Source organism: Olea europaea, chromosome 16 (genome assembly GCF_002742605.1).
Source record: "Olea europaea var. sylvestris chromosome 16, O_europaea_v1, whole genome shotgun sequence".
Taxonomy (NCBI): Eukaryota; Viridiplantae; Streptophyta; class Magnoliopsida; order Lamiales; family Oleaceae; genus Olea; species Olea europaea.
Window position 1 is genome coordinate 8,571,588 of NC_036252.1, and position 17,266 is coordinate 8,588,853.

General features: G+C 35.2%; 1 pseudogene; it reads right to left on the minus strand.

Annotated features, from left to right (window-relative positions):
- Positions 1–631: 631 nt before the first annotated feature.
- On the minus strand, positions 632–12,474 carry LOC111412023 (annotated as a pseudogene).
- Between the last annotated feature and the right edge of the window lie 4,792 nt (positions 12,475–17,266).

Sequence of the window (17,266 nt, forward strand, 5' to 3'; positions counted from 1 at the left end):
TGCCCCCCCCCCCCCCCCCCTTTTTCTTTTGTTTAATTGTTTTAATTATTTTAGGTAGAAAAACATCAATTTAAAATTTTGCCATTTTTAAAAAAATGATCAAATTTAGATTAAACACTTATTTTTGGTCAACTAACGAATTTTTGGACGAAAATCATCCAGACTGTCCATTTATCTCACATTTTTGAAAGGTGTGCAATGTATCTACTCCGGTTTAAAGGGTAAGGAACCTATCTACACTATTTTGAAAGGTTTGAAACGTCCCCTGCGGATTTCCCTAATTCTTATGCTATAAACATTAAAACATAGATCCTCTTTTGTTATAGTTTACTCTCTTAAAATCTCCTTGTATACCCTATTTATTTGAGAAAGAGCTTCTAAAAGTTCTAAAATTGGATCCATACAGTAAGTGCAACTTAAGCTGAAATACTCTATAAAATTCTATACAATTTTTCCTTAAGACAGTCTGGTCTACTATAATTTGGAGCAACACATAATTTTTATAAATAATCACAGTAAGAATTGCTAGATTAAACTAATTCATCCAGAGAAATTTATTAACGTATAGTTAATCTTTAACCTTATGTTAATAAATACGAATTCTAAAACTAAATCTATTGAAAACACAATATAAAAAATACCTTCTCTAACAGTTCTACTTTTATTTAGAGTTGTTCGACGTCATACAGAATCAAGTAGAGGTTTTATATCATAGTTTCAACACCACCTATATATGAAAATTATGTACATGACATTCCTGGAAATATAAAGACAAATGAAAAGATGCATTGAATGCATAATTTAAATAACAAATTTATCACATCTCTTAAGTGGCTAAGAACTGAATCCAGTGGGTTCACCAAGCAAACTACAGCATCAGTTTCATTATATTCACAACCGTATTTGAAGTTTCAGAGAAAGCAGAAACTAAAGTACCTCAGAAGGCCTGGAAATAGTCCTTCAGGATGAGGAAAAATAGTAGAAAGAAAACTATGTTACGGAAAGGCTTCAGAACAGCACCAACTGAAATCACCCTATCCTCTGAAAAATGCATCATGTGAAAAGGTTTAAACTGACAATGCCAAAAAAACAAGAGAGTTGGGAACAAAATATAAGAAGCTAAGTATTGGAAAAACTCACTGCACTCTTTTGGATGGCAAATACATCTTAACTCAGCTCCACAATGTCCATCAGGCTTTTTACACTCGTCGCAAGGATTCGGTACATGATCCGGAATATTATCAAAACAAGTTGTGGAATTTAGAACTGAGCATGGGGTTAGTAAATTTCTTATACTATTACCATACCTCACTGTGGTTTCTTGGGATATTGATATTGGAAAGATAATGCTCAGTAAGAGAAGAAGAAACTGGAGGAGATAGATTTCCTTCAACCTGTGCATTTTGCTTCTTTTCTTTCTCTGTTGATCATTTAACTGTAAAGAATCTTCAAGGGGAAGGGGGTCTTTTTAAGGAGTTGAAAAGCTGCAAAAGCATGCAAAGATTCTTACTTTTTCTTGTGCCAATCAATAATTCTAAGTTTTTCCAGTTGGCTTTCCCATTTAAGAGGATTCTTCGAGAATACAGAAAAAAAACTGTCTGGCATCTAGAAAACTGGTAAAGAAATTTCGATGCATTACTAGAATCAGATTCTGCTGAACATTGGAACATTATCCTGTCCGCTACAGAGAATTCCATGAATTATTAGAATCAGATTCTACTGAATGTTTGGACATTATCCTGTCCACATTGGACATGACTAATCTCTAAATTCTCATACTATTATAATGGCATTCACTTTAGTTTCAAATTAAAAGTTACAAAAACTTATCCAACTAATTGTTGAAAGAGAGAGAATATAAGATCACCATTAGAATAAGGTCCATGCCATCAGAAATACCATTGCTCACAAAATTCTGGTTTAAATACATATAAGATCAAGAGTTCGTAAAGATGTGATTTATGATTATTGCATAGTACTGTCATGGGGTAATTCTACATGTAAGCCAGACATTTTAAACCGAGACACTCGTTTTCGATGGCTACGTCCCTGTTTATGTTGTTCCCATTCATGTCCCCCTCTGAGCACCTTATTCCCACATGCCTATCATTGAACAAAGACATAGGAAGTAGCAAGACACGTGAATATAGCACTTTATAGTCCATGACTTTGCCATTACAAGCAAGGAAAGGCAGGAGAGAGAGAGAGAGTACTAGAAGCATCACTAACCTGGCAAGTATATTGAGTACAAAGGTCCATCTTTGCCAATTTCATCACTTCACAATCACTTCTGGCCTCTTCCATATTGTTCATATCAAGGAAAGATTTGATAATTTCTAGTGACGGTTCAACCACATCTATAACCCATAAATAGTCTAAAGCACCTAAACAAAGCATGTCACCACCATTTAAATTAATCCCTTCAAGATAAATTACTTCATAAAACCAGACAATATATCTATAAAAAAAAAAAAACAAATGGTAAACCTACTAAATAAGCACCCACTGACGTCAACATAACGAATATTCCATCCAAAAAGCATTTGCAGTCTGCTAAGCGTTCTCTTCTGTACCAAAATAAATTGAATACTATTAGAATAATCCTGATTTCTCAATAAAACTGTGTATAAGAACTTGCTACTATGCTCAATTAAAAGAAGCACACTGATGAAGCTGTTGTATTTAAATGTTGGCAAAAATGCAACACGGTCAGTTGCCATACTCTGTATTAATTTATTTTGGAACATGTTAAACAGATGATAGCAAAGACTTTCATAGCCTTTTTGCAAACATCTTAAGGAAAGAACAAAAGAAGTCTTCCAGGATAAGCCTAGATGAAGATACTGGGTGTAGGAATAAAATTTTAGTTGATATACACTATGGAAGAAAACTAAATAATTACCAAACCAAACATGTGTAAACATTGAGAAGCCTGATATCCAACAATAACCCATTACTTAGACAAAAAATCGTCAGATGATTCATGGTTAGTTGTGTAGATGTAGAAAATGTTGCTGCAGCATCATGCTCGGGGAAATTGGCATGAGTACTAAGATGTTAAATTTAAAACAGTAAAAAGTTTGTATAAGTGAATATTATGATGCCACTGACAATGTCTCCGAGAAGGGTAGCTAATAAAATCTTGGTCTAGTTATTGAATGTCTAAGTTGAAACCATGGAACCAATGTCATGAGATATAGCTCTTCGTATCCACAAAGATGTCTTATTTGTCTTTTGATAGTCAAATAGAATTTGGTCAAAGTGCTTTCTATATCTTTCTTTATATGCAGAATTATACTACAAATATCCTATCACTTCCATTCTCCTATTACTCCCCTCCCCCACCCCCAAGTAAAAGCAACCAGAAGAATAGAATAATATCACATCCTTTATGGGAAGCAAGGAGTGTCTATTGCCTGTCTACCATTCAGTCATCCTTGTTTGACATTTCAAGTCATAGGTAAAAGAAAATACACCTTAAGCATCCAAGAAACAAAAAAATATAGTGTTACGTGTTTGTACACTTGGCCGACCCAGTGGGGCTCATGACCCACCCATGCCGATCCACGTGGCATGGTGGCCGGGAACACACAACATCCAGAAGCAACACCCCTTACATGGCTCCACTGTTTGAAGGCTGAAGCTCTTTGAAAGTTGCCGAGGCCTATATACCGAAGCCCTTTGAAAGTTGCAGAGGCCCTTATGCCGAAACCCTTTGAAAGTTGTCAAGGCCCATATACTGAAGCCCTGTGAAAGTGGCCGAGGCCCTTATGCCGAAGCCCTGTGAAAGTTGCCAAAGCCCTTATACCGAAGCCCTGTGAAAAGTGGTCAAGGATCTTATGCCGAAGCACTGTGAAAAGTAGCCGAGGCCATGACGCGGAAGCACTGTGAAAAGAGGCTGAGGCCCTGATGCCGAAACACCATGAAAATGGAGTCGAAACCCTGAAGTGGAAGTATTATGTGAATGGCCGAAGCAGAAGCCTCCACACCATAAAGGAGTATCTTTCATATTCACTTTTCCTAAGAGAACTTCTTCTACATAAAGATCGTGTTTGAATGATTGATGTGACGTTTGTCATGAGTTTAAATGTTGAGCCTTGTCAAGAGGGTGGAGGTTCTGCATAAGCAATAAATGTGCAATAGACTAGCAAGTCAAGAATGATGCATAGGATTAGACATTTGGGTTAAGGAGATGAGACCACGTGCCTTCTCATCCAAGGGCCATTATTTCACATGTATTACTATAAATACTTCCCTTATGTAACATTAAACGGGTAATGCAAGATTCAACTCGAAAACAAATACAACATTCTTTACATTTTACTCTCTTGCAACATATATGAATTCATACTCACATTCTACAAACATCGATTGGTAATTATTGTACAATCGTTATGCATACATCTCATCGGATTCCAAACGTTCTCGTCCCACGCCCCCTTTTGCCATTATTTCTAGACCGTCCACATGTCTTAGAGTGTTGGACTAAGTTTACGTGTGCGTGGGTGGGTCCGGTATCTGTTGACAACATATTTTGAGGTCAACATATAGCATAAAGATAGTCTTCTTACTTGACGACGAAAGAGTCTTCTGGTATTTAATTTCACTTTATCAATAGCTTCTGTTAATAGAATCTTTTGTTGTTTCTCATTGGGGGAGTCCATGATTTGTCGCGTGATTTCCTTGAAAGGCTTAGCATTTGAATTCTGAGCACAGATATCATAAACAGGATTTTGACTTTCAGAAGTGAAACATCTTATAAAATCTTCAAACTCTCAGACACCAATTGCCTGTCGTAAACCTCGTGTATAATCTGCATTTAACTTGTAAATATCAACAACTTCCTCAAGTAGACCGGCATTTATCATGCAGTCAACTCTTTGATCTACATGTTGATCCAATGCTTGAACTGATGCATCCAGACAAATAAAACAGCAATCATATCTGAAATTATTAGCTTGGCCCCAGTTCTGCCATAACGCATTTTGAAATAAGATAATTGAACAGGATGCTATGGTCCACATGATATTTTACAATTTAGTCCACTAAAATCTGAAGTTGTATAACAGCAGCAATATACGCAGACAGCTGTGATTTGTAAAAAAAGAAAGAAATAACTATCTAGAAAGACAGCAAAATGCAGCAAGTTGATTCAAGTAATTTACTTACATTAAATAAAATAAATCCTTATTTGGTCCCCTGTTATTTCCAAAATACATTTTTATCTTTCTTATTTTCAATTACACATCTTTCATAAAATAATATTACACGCAAACCCAAAAATTTTCCTTATTTTTTATCCACATATTCTTCATCAAAATACTATTCCAAAATACATTTTGGCAAAAAAATAAGGCTCAAACAGGCTCTAAATAACCTATTTCTCCTGTTTATTTGTATATTATATCATGTCCTTTTTCAAGTGGACAAATAACAAGTACACTTTTTAAGATATCAGTAATCTAGAAGTTTAACAGCTTGTGCATTAAGTTGGCTTCTCTTTGACATGAAGCATAAAGAATGACAACTAAGAAAACTAAAATGACGTAAATATAAGGATGGAGGATGCCAGGGAAGGAAAGAACTAAAAATGAAATAATGCAAGCTTAAAAGCATGTACAGATAATATCCTTGAATATATACAATGGTAGCAGGTTGCCATCTGTACATAGAGCAACCTGCAGTTGTGGGTGTGTAGCAGGTGGAAGTGTGTCGCAGATTTAGCTGTGTTAGTAGATAACAAGTGCGCTAACATTCACGGAAGCAATTGTTATTATGTAGATAAGACAAGATGTAGAAAAAACCTCCATGATATTCCCCTAGAATAGCTCGCTCGGACAAACACCAGTACGGCTATATAAACTAAGGTATTGATTAATCTGCCATAGTTGCAAATAAACAGCGAGTTACCAAACAATCTCAATAATTGGAGGTTAAAAAGATAAGTTGGCAATCTTATTTAGCAGACCTATGCTATATGTTTTCTACTTTCCGGTGGTGATAAATGTACAAAGTAACAATTGTATTTGTTATCCAATAAACTTTTCCAGGATCTCAATGTTAACCCAACCACGAACGCTCCATTGGTAATCCCTATATGTAACTAAGAACATACCCAGTAAAACTGACAAGTAAACCAAATATAAAAATGGTGACTAGGGTTGCTGTTTCCATTATGATTATTTATGAGTTGGCAATCAGAAGATATGTGGATAGAACTTATAATGGGGTCTCGAAAACTAAGTAATTTATGTTGGGCCCTTATCTTTGTTTTAGGTTCATTAGGACAGATGAATGGGTTCAATAATCAAAATTCCCCTTTACATTAATTCTGGAAGAGTTAAATTCTTCTGAATCGGCATTATATCCAAACTCATTTCTCCACTGAGAGAAAAAAAAATGACCACTATACCCTATATGTATATGCACATACAGAGTAGAAAAGAGGCAATCAAGATTTGAAAGCGCATTGAAAAATTATAAGACAACCACACTTTATAATTACTGCAATGCTAATTTTCCTTGTGCAACCATTGAAATTAATCTCAGGTGCAATATGCAAAAGTTTAAAGATTCATAGACTGGAATTATAGAACATGATATACAAAGGGAAGATGGGTGGAAAAATCAGCTTCTTGAAAACACTATCACCTTCCTATGATCATTAGGATGAATTCTATTTGCTGCTACCAGATCAAGGTCTTTAAGATGACTATAAGTATAATCGCCATTTTCATCCATGGGCTTGGGTTCAAGTTCAAAATCTGGTTTCTTGTCCCCTGCTAGAAGCAAAAACATGCAACACTTGGTATTGCTTGCCAGGTATTAGATGTCCACATTCATGTGCAGAATATAATGACTCTAAGATTATATTTGGAACGCAAAATATAACTCAAAGAGGCAGTGATTACAGATTACCAGGAGGATTAAATAAGTAATCTGCTTCCTGATCTTTTACGTAATCATCCAGAAGGAACTGACTTACAAGAGCCTGCTTAATAACAAGGAATATCTATCAGGTCAGATAGAAATTTGAAATCATGAAAAATATAACACTTCAAGAAATTTCAAGCGATTGAAGACATAACAGCATAATACAGTTCGGTCCAGAGGAGACTTTCATGGTCCAACATTACCAAAGAAAAGTTAGCAAGTGCTGATAGTTAAAGAAAAGGAATGACAGTTAAATACATTACAACAGTCACGATAAACCATCCATAAGGGAAACAAGGTTTGTGTGTGTGTGTGGAGGCACACTAAACGTGTGTGGCAAAAATTTAAGAAAAATGATGCTGATAGTGAAAGTGAGGCGGCAACAAAACTGAAGGAAACAGTGACAAAGCAGAATTATAGGTGGTCTTAGGCTTCACATAAATGGGTTTCCGGGAAGATAAATAGATGGGTCACGATATTCCTTTCTTTTCTTTTTTTGAACCCAAACAATGGTACTTTGACTTAAAAACAAAAAGGATAAAGATTCTTGTTCATGATTGTTTATACATAAGGGTATCCATCCTCTCTCATGGCGTGGGTTCCACTCGAATATTGTATTCGAGCAGGCCCCACCTATGTGAGAGGTTGGATACCCCTATGCATCAAAAATTATGCACCCCTAGCATTTCCCAAATAAAAAACTAAATCCAAATTAAAACTTCACATCCTTGTTCAAAGAGTAGGCCCACATTAAGTTATTGTTGCTAACATGACACAGTTGCAGGCAACTAGAAAAGCAAATATAGAGATTCAAGACCCTTGAAGACATTTTATAAACCATAACAGCCATTAAATGATTCCACAATGGAGACTTTGTTTTTTTAGGAGGAAATTCTATCTGCTAACTTTTTAGTAATAATTAATATTGAAGGGTTATTCAGTGGTTCTCCATAAGAGTGACGGTGATTAATGAAGGAAATTCACAGTGACTAACGGAGGAAATTCTATCTGCTAAGTTTTTGAGTGGTAAGTAATATAGAAGGGTTATCAGTGGTGCTCTATATGAGTGACGGTGACTTCTTTGACAGCAAGTCTTCAATTGTTACTTCATCATTGACTCCAAACATCAGATCTTTTCAAGAGAAACTTTAAGGCAGGACCAGTGAAGAATTTCAGATGTGTAAAATTCAAACAAAATATTATCTTTGGTGATTTATACCAGAGAAATTAAAACAGAGGGAATCCAACAGGCACTACATCTGATACCACGTATACATTCATTCTGTCCTAGCTCTAACCGCCGCCGCCGTCGTTTGTTGTTGTTGTTGTTGTCAGATTGTCAAATTCTTTTGCTTTAGTGCAAAATATAGGGAATGTTTTTATTCTATTGCATTTGCATGAAAACGTAGGGTAAAAGGATTTTTAGCATATGCTTGGTAAAGCATTTTGTACATTATAAGTTGTGGGTCTTAAAAAAAGTGTGAATAAAAGTTGTAAGCCCTATGAAATGTCTCGATAAAAAAATGTTTGACCAGCTTATAATCTTAAAAAAGCTTTGCCAAACATACTCTTAAAGTAGAATGTTACAAAGACTGAAAGATTACAGGGAAAAAGTTCAACAAAACTTTAACTTCAACAGCCATCTTACATCACAAGAGCAAAGACTGAACGATTACAGGGGGAAAAAGGTACAGTCACTATACAATTTCAGATAAAGCAGCTAACCTGGATTTAATAATTTGTTCCACCTACTATAACAGGTAAGCAATCGCACGACCATATCTCACTGATGAGCTGAGAACACATTCAAATGCCAAAAGATCAGACAAGGTATTATTAATGAGAATATATACACAATAAAAATATTTTTTTACTAGAACTATCGTTTTCACTTCTATTTTTGAAAGGTAATTTTATCACTTCTATTGCAGAAAGAACAAATAATTTTTGCAAGTGTGTAGCCATCGAAAAAGAGTAAGTCAGAAGGAAAAGGTAAAAGATCCCTTATAAAAGACAAAAAAGAAGGGAATGGCAGCGTTATTTCTGTGCAATTTTTTGGAGTCATTATTTTGTAGGAGCATCTCTTCAGAAGTCAGTCAACCGATAGTCAAATTACTTCTTTTAGAGAGATTTCAAGCACAAGCATGGGCAGACTCTAATTGTAAATTGCGGAGCCACTTAGGCTTCTAGCTCTAAAATTAACTGCTCTACACATCAAAAAATAAATTCAGGGTTTCTTAACAAAATTCTCAGCAGCTAGGCTTGATTGGAAAACTATTTAGATGAATAGTTCCCCACATAATCCTAAGGGGTAGCTCAGTGGTCAGACCTTGAGTTTGCTCCCCAATGGTCAACAGTTTGAGTCCCCTCAAGGCCACTGAGGTAAGTATCCGAATGTATGAGGTGCGCGTAAATTGGTCCGGACACCCATGATTATAAAAAAAAAAAATAGTTCCCAACATTAAAACTTTCAGCCTTATAAGCCTAAACCTTCAGTATTTACATGTCACAAGGCATGTATAAGTGTGTCATAAACTATAATCATGAGAATGTATACAAATCAAAATATAATTTCTGGCTAGGAGATGCCAACATCAAGGCCACATAACCAACCTTCAGCAAACATAAGTTCAACCACCTTTTGTAAGCAAGTGAAATGTGCATCTCATGCAAAAATCTTATTGAAAAATAAAATAAAAAATAAAAGCTTTAAAAAGGTGAAGATGGACAGTGCTAAATTAAATCGAGTGAAATCATCACAAAGAAGATGATGTGAAATAAAAAATGGGTAAACTTTAAGGAGTTAAAACTAATATACAAACATAATATATGATGCTCGGACTTGGGTATGGGTACGTATATAAGTGTCGGATCTTTTATTTTCTAAAATGCAGGATACGGGAATATTGTCAAAATGAGTCCAAAATTTGGACACAAGTATGTGGGTACATCTTTCGAGCTTCAATTTCTTTTACTAACCCAAGATGTCATTTTAAATAGACCAAAATCAATTATTCACAAAGAAAGAAATAAGTATTGAATAAGGGTTCAAAACAAATAAAATAGAATTTTGGAGTTTAATATTCAATTATAGGAAGTTAATTACTAAATGTTATATAAAATAGAAAATGAGAGGCTTGATTACAATTTGGACTTAGTGGAGCACTAAGTAGCACTATATGAAACTCATTTTCATTTTATACAAATAAAACCTTAGACCATCAATACAGAGAGGGAAAGAAGGAAAGAAAAGAAGAAATGTGAAAGAAAAAAAGAAGGAAAAACCTAGCGCCCTTGACTTCCTCCACCCGGAGGCGGCGTTAGGTTTATAAATAGCATAAACGAGAAAGAAAAGGGAAAGAAAAAAATGAAGAAGAAAGAAGAAGAAGCAAAAAAGGGGTGAAGTATCCAATTGAAATTTGGAGGATCTGACACATATTCTATACCCATACCTATGTCAAATCGTGTCGATATGGGTACTTCAACTATTTCGAAGAGTTTGATCATCAGAGAACATAATCAATTGGTCTATTGTCTAATAATAGACTTTATGGTTTGAATGGCAAACTCATAAATATGCCCTTCGTTTTGAACATTTAAAAAGTTCCTTACAGTGTTAATAAGTAAAAGAAATTCCAAAATAATTCCCTTATCCGTCACAAGCATGCGTAGAGGCTTGTGCATCAAACAAAAAAATTACAAAACAATGGTACATAATCAGAGGAGGGACAGACAAAAGATTGATGTTAGTGTGAAAAATAACATATTGTTTTGGACCCCTACCTATAAAGGTAAGTTTGATGCAATTTCTGTAATAGGCTGAAACAAAAAAGGGAGATATGCTTGAAACTACATGGGAAACCACCAGACTAGAAGCAAAACTGTGGATCAGAAAAGATAACTGCTAAAAGACTTCAAGTTGCAGCAGAAACTACACCGGCTGTTTGTCCAAGTCAGAGGTGCCTTCATTCTGTTAGGAACAACTAGAGCAACTTCATAGGTTTTTAAATCAATCTAACCTTCTTCCAGTCTTCCATTTTCTTCATAGGCTCAGAAAGGTAAAAATCCCAATATTTTTATTTCTACTAGCTATACAAGGTTCTTTGGATTATTGATTTAGGGGCAACCGATCAGATGACCAGCCTTTTTCATATTTTTCATCTTACACACTCTGTCCAGAAAATATGAAAATTAAAGATGAAGAGCATGAAGGACTCTAGTATTTTCAAGATGAGGTCTTATGTAGTAGACAGGCTCCTATAATAAATACTGTTATTTATATCTCTTAACAATAAATAATGCTATAGGGTTGAACGCTTAGTTATTCTGTTTCAGCTTAACTCCACCTCTCATATCGGCTAATCAATCAGTAAGGGCAGCTTTCTTAAATTGCCAAAACTCTTTCTATTATTGTTAAAAAATAATGAAGCTTCTATATGTTATTGTGAAGCATCATATTTCCGCATCTCCTTCACAACCTAATGAAGATTCTGAACCATTTGAAAGTATACACGGTGATATTTGAGTCTTTAGTAAACCAAGGTGTAAGCCTCACAAATGGCTTTCAAGGCATAAACTCTAAAGAGTTTAAGGAGCACATCACATGAGTCGGGAGTCAATGGCGTAGCCTCAGAAAGATTTTTAAACAATGGCTATAAGATATGCTGAGAGACGATGGTGGATAAACAACAACATCAAAGGGTAGTTGGAAATTTAATCTACTTCTCTCACACAAGATTATCCTTTGTCAAAATTGCTTGTAAACATAACAAAAAGTGATGCCAGATAAATACTAATTTAATCATAAGAAGTTGTCTCACTGGAATAGCACAATCCCTGAAGTCCTTGGCAGTGAATGCGACATTTGGGCTGACTGTCCCGAGCAGATGGTGCTGCATTCCTGCCATAAAAGATACGTGGATGATATAAATAGTAAAATAGCTACGGTCAGTTACACAAAACTGAATATATAAGTACAAAAATTTTTCAGGACTATATATAATTGTGTGTACATAGACTACAGGTAGATTAAATGGTATAAAGCAAGGACCTTTTCGGGCTTGAACGGGAACTTTATTGGTAAGAACATCCAATCCTTGATAAACCTGTTAATAAATTAGATTCATTAAAGCAGTAGAGAAATACATATCATGCCCTTTTACAGTTCTCTTTCCTTTCTCAGATTATTTTATTCACTTTCAATCTGTAATCAAGCTTTACAAAGCACCCACTTAATCACGTCATCATCAGACTTGTGTAGTAAAAGTTACCTGCATAAAGTCGGCATTTATGATTTCGATGGGGAAGTGGGAGGCGAGGTCTATGGCCATTTGGATTCGCCAGAGCCAGTGGCGCCCATTATCACTACAATCTCGGGCTTTGATTTCGTTTGAGGTTTTAAGTTCAGGTCTTCGTTCATCATCTGTGGAGTCCCTTTTTGCTCCGGAGGTGGATTTCCACTTTCCATTCTCTCTCAAGTTCTCAACCTCCTTCGACGCCTCGTTGGAGTTAAAAGAGTTTAGTAGCTGCTTAATTGGATTAATTTGGCTGCTTTTAAGAAAGACCAGTCAAAAGGCCCTTTTTTCCCATTGATCAAAAAGTTTTTGTCATTCGTCAAAAGAGTCTTTTGAAAATTAAATATCATTTTTCCCCTCATTATATTTGATAATTACAAAAATATATCATTTGCTCAAAAGACAATAATACCCTCTTTAAAAAATTAATAAATCTAAACATCCCCACTTAAATTTCAAAACGAAATCACCATCCTTATCAAATTCCCCACACAGTTAAAAAAAAATTCATCTCCCATCTGCTTGAATATTGAAATCTCACAAAATTATCAAAGGCTCAACAAAATAATATTACTCACAATCGGCATTTGAAATTGATAAGTATAAATACGTATTTTTAATTTCATTTTAATTAAATTAGTACATTGTTTGAATTTTTAAATCTTATTTCAGCATATGGTTTTAGAAAAATAAATTATTACTGTCTTAAACGAATGTATAATTTTTTTAACAAAAACGAGGAAAAAAATTAATCTGTTCAGATCGACAAAATGGAGAAGACAGCCAGCCAGACGATGGGGTTGGCTCTTAACATCCGGCCTAGATAGCCTGGGCCGATTTTTTTTATTTTTTTTATAATAATTGTGTCTCATATTTTTTTCGTCCTTTTATTTTCGTAATTACAATTTTTTTAATAAATGACGTTTCCTAATGCAAATATGGGATTAGCTGCTGTCTCGATTTGTTACTTTGGTGAATTTGAAAATAATGAAAATGATCGATGGGTGTGGAAATGGACGAGTGAAAGATATGGTCGTACTGCAATTGTAATAACATCAACTACATTATATGCAGAAATGTAGAATGAGATACAAAACTTACTGAAAGTTGATTCCTCTGAGTACGATACGGAATTGGGATTTCTAATGGGCGAGCATACATCCATTTCAATTCCACCTATAATGATTTACTTCTGAAGTTGAAATGAATGTTTTAATTAAAATGAACCAGAAACGTGCGATTCCTATTTGCGTAACTTTGATGAAGAAGAATGTTCCCAAGAGTGAACACGAAGATTTCGATAGAGGGGATAGTAATGTGAATGAGTTTTGGAACACAGTGGAAATAGTGCATGATAATGTTGTGGCTATTCCAGAGACAGTTGCTCCTCACCATGATCTCACTGTTACACACAGAATTTGCTCGATAGTTCAAGACAGCGAAAGAGATAATGCCTTTGCAAATGAGAATTTAATTGTCTTATCCTATTTGAGAAATGAGTCGAGTGGAAGCTCACAGGCTGGATCAAGTGCACGGTCCTCTAATTGTTCGCGTGTAGTCCTCGATTATGAACATTTGCATGTCGAGCAACTATTTGACACGAAAAAATATTTGCAGGAAACTATTCACCGAATTGTTTTGAAACACAATTTTGAGTTTAAAGTGAAGAAATCAAACAAGTCGACTTACACAATTGTTTGCGTTGACGACAGTTGCCTTTGGTGTTTGCGAGCAAGGAAAATGGACAGAAATGAGTTCTTTGTAATTCGTAAGTATGCACGGGAACATACTTGCGAAGTGGGTATTCGTCGAAATGATCACAAGCAAGTCCGATCATGATTCATTGGTCGAGAAGTAATGCACAAGTTTCAGGACCCACGAACAATCTACAAACCTTCGAATATCTTTAATGACGTTCGTCGAGAGTACGAGGTGGTCATGAGCAATCAAAAAGTTTGGAAGGCCAAAGAATGCGCGTTGGGGACTTGATGGGTTCGACCAAGGAGAGTTATGCTAAATTGACCATATATTTCTTTGTTTAGATATTTATTTAATATTCATTTCAAATGTTACTTTTTAATTTCAATTGTTTAATTAATTATTTAATCAATTATTTACTTAATGTCTAACTAATTATTTAATTCAATCATTAATATCAATTGTTTATTTTATTATTTATCAATTCTTTATTTAATGTGTAATTAATTATTTAATTCAATTGTTAATTTTTCAATTTATTTAATATTGTTTATTTAATTATTTAAATTATGGTTATTGTTTATTTAAATTTGTCAGATTTTACTATAACATGGGAAGAATTAATACTAGATCGACATTTTTTATTGAGAAGGATGACGAGAATCGCTTCAAGTATTTCTTTATGACCCTTGGACAATGCGTTCGAGGATTTCGAAAAGCAATACTACTTTTAATCCTAGACGACGGTACAACCCTTAAGAGAAGATACGAGGGCAAGTTGATTATTGCAACATGTCAAGATACTAACATCCAAAATTACCCTCTTGCATTCGGCATAATTAACGTAGAAAATGATCTGGCGATGCGTTGATTTTTCACAAAGTTGAGAGAAGTAATTGGGGATGTCAAGAACCTTGCATTCGTAACCGACCGAGGACAGTCAATAATTAACGATATCGCCGCAATCTTCCCCGAGGCACATCGTGGTTATTGTATATACCATATATAAGGAAATCTAAATACCAAGTATCGAGGCAAGAGCATCATTACGTTATTTAGGAGAGTTGTAGAGACTTCCAGCTTTCAAGAGTTTGAAAAGTTTATGGGAGTATCTGACAGAGATGGGGATCGAACATTGGGTACGATCACATTTTTCAGGATGTCGATACAACATGATGACGTCGAACAATACGAAATCGCTCAATGCCTTATTCAAAAAGGATCGAGAGTTACTAATTCTCGCAATACTTGAGAACATTCATGACAAGCTACAACAATGATTTCACGGTCGTCGTTAGAAATCACAGAGTTACCCAAGTGTGCTAACCCCCGCCTAGGAAGATAAAGGTGGCGAGGAACGTATATGTAGAACTATTGGATCAGTTTCGCTTTTCCGCGAGATGTACAAATAATTTCAGATACATCGCCGACTTGAATAATAACACGTGCACGTGTAGATGGTTTCAGTTGGAGAGTTTTCTGTGTACACATGCAGTGACAGTGGCTATGTATAGAGAAATTCCACACACACCTTATGCAGTGCTTATTACACAACTGGTTCTTGGAGAGCAACATATGCCAAAACCATATTTCATGTACCGAATGAAGTTAAGTGAGAAGTTTTCGATCACATTCTCTCATTTAATAACTTGTTGCCACTAGCAGTCGACTCATCGACCGGCGAATTTCCCCGGCCTCGTAATTGCGACAAGTGCGATGCAACAGGACATACCAAAAGATTTTGTACAATTCAGATCCCTCTGCATGACAACGTAACATATGTATAATTGAAATTTATGTAACATTATTTATAATATTGATATTAATTATTTATGCATATTCTTAATATTAATTATTTATGTTAATTATTAGATTTAGTTTTTTTACTTCAATATTTCATTAATTAGTTTTGTAATATTTGAAGTTTTTTTTAAACACAGTGTGTTCTTTACAATATACTTAAACATTATAAATACGTCATGAAACATTTAAATAAACACATAAACTAAAAATTAAATATTAAAAAATATATATATTTTACAATTATTTCGTAATTACAAATAAATAAATGAATGAAATATGCAATGTTTAAACGTAACAATATGTACAATTATTTTAAAAAATACGAATCCAATATCTACGGATCACCATTAAATTCAAATAAATCATAAACTAATTTATTTCTCCAATTTTGTATCCACGCCTGATTGATTGCATCAACATTCTGTGCTATACTAAAAAATTCTATATACTTGATAGCGAACATACCGCAATCACCCCTACAATTATAAAATATTGTATTAGCACATCACCATCTAACTAGAATGTAAGTTATAAATTACAAAAATAAAATAATAAACACTTACGATATTTGTTGTCTCGCCGTCGTCGTGTCCCGCACGGTGGCCAGTCTGTTCTGCACAGTAATGTTCGCTCGTCTAACCAACATGGGGATGATCATGGACACCGACTATAGATTTTGCTCGAACTGACATTGTGTCAGGTATGAATGATCAGGGTCATACACATACACGGTCGAGTCGATGAATACAATCTCCACTACAATGTAGTGATGATTCACACACATCGGGATATACAGATACGTACGACCCTCCCATGGCTTTCCCCTGACACTCGGTCACATCCCTACGATCCACTCCATCATGTATGTAGATACCGTGTACTTGCTACCCATAGCTTGGAACGTCTGGTACTCAATGTCAATGGCACGTATGAACTCAGTGTTCAATATGAGTCAGCCAAGAATGTTGAATGATCTTAAATGTCATTCAGCTCGATCTTATAGCAAATCCATGGTGAAGTCAATATACTGCATCAGGAAACACCAATTAAAAAAGGAGTTATTTAATTTCATAAATTCAAAACTCAAAAATATATATACGTAATAAATAACAATATTACTGCTTCTTCACTTACATCATCGGCGAGTCAAGCCCCCGAAGAGTGATGTTGTGAAACCACTTGTAAGCGTCTGTGATCGCTTATGAGCAATCCTGCGGCTGGCTCTGAAAAATAAGAAAAGAAATTATTAAGTAAAAATATAGATGTGTCAGTATCTGCGTAATGTACTAATCTTTAACGAATAATACAATATTTACCCGAGCGTAATTGCTCTCCATTATGTCTCGAACGCTTTCTACTTGGTGTAGTCCACCTCCCTGAATAAATTCGGGTGCGTGCCGTCGACGAACCTCCTCCTTTTCGCCTCCACAATAAACGGAGAAACGACGTAATGTGATGATACCCTCAACCTCTTGCCGACGACCAGCTCCAGCACGACACCATCGGGGCCACCTCCTTCGTCCCCTCCGACACAAAAA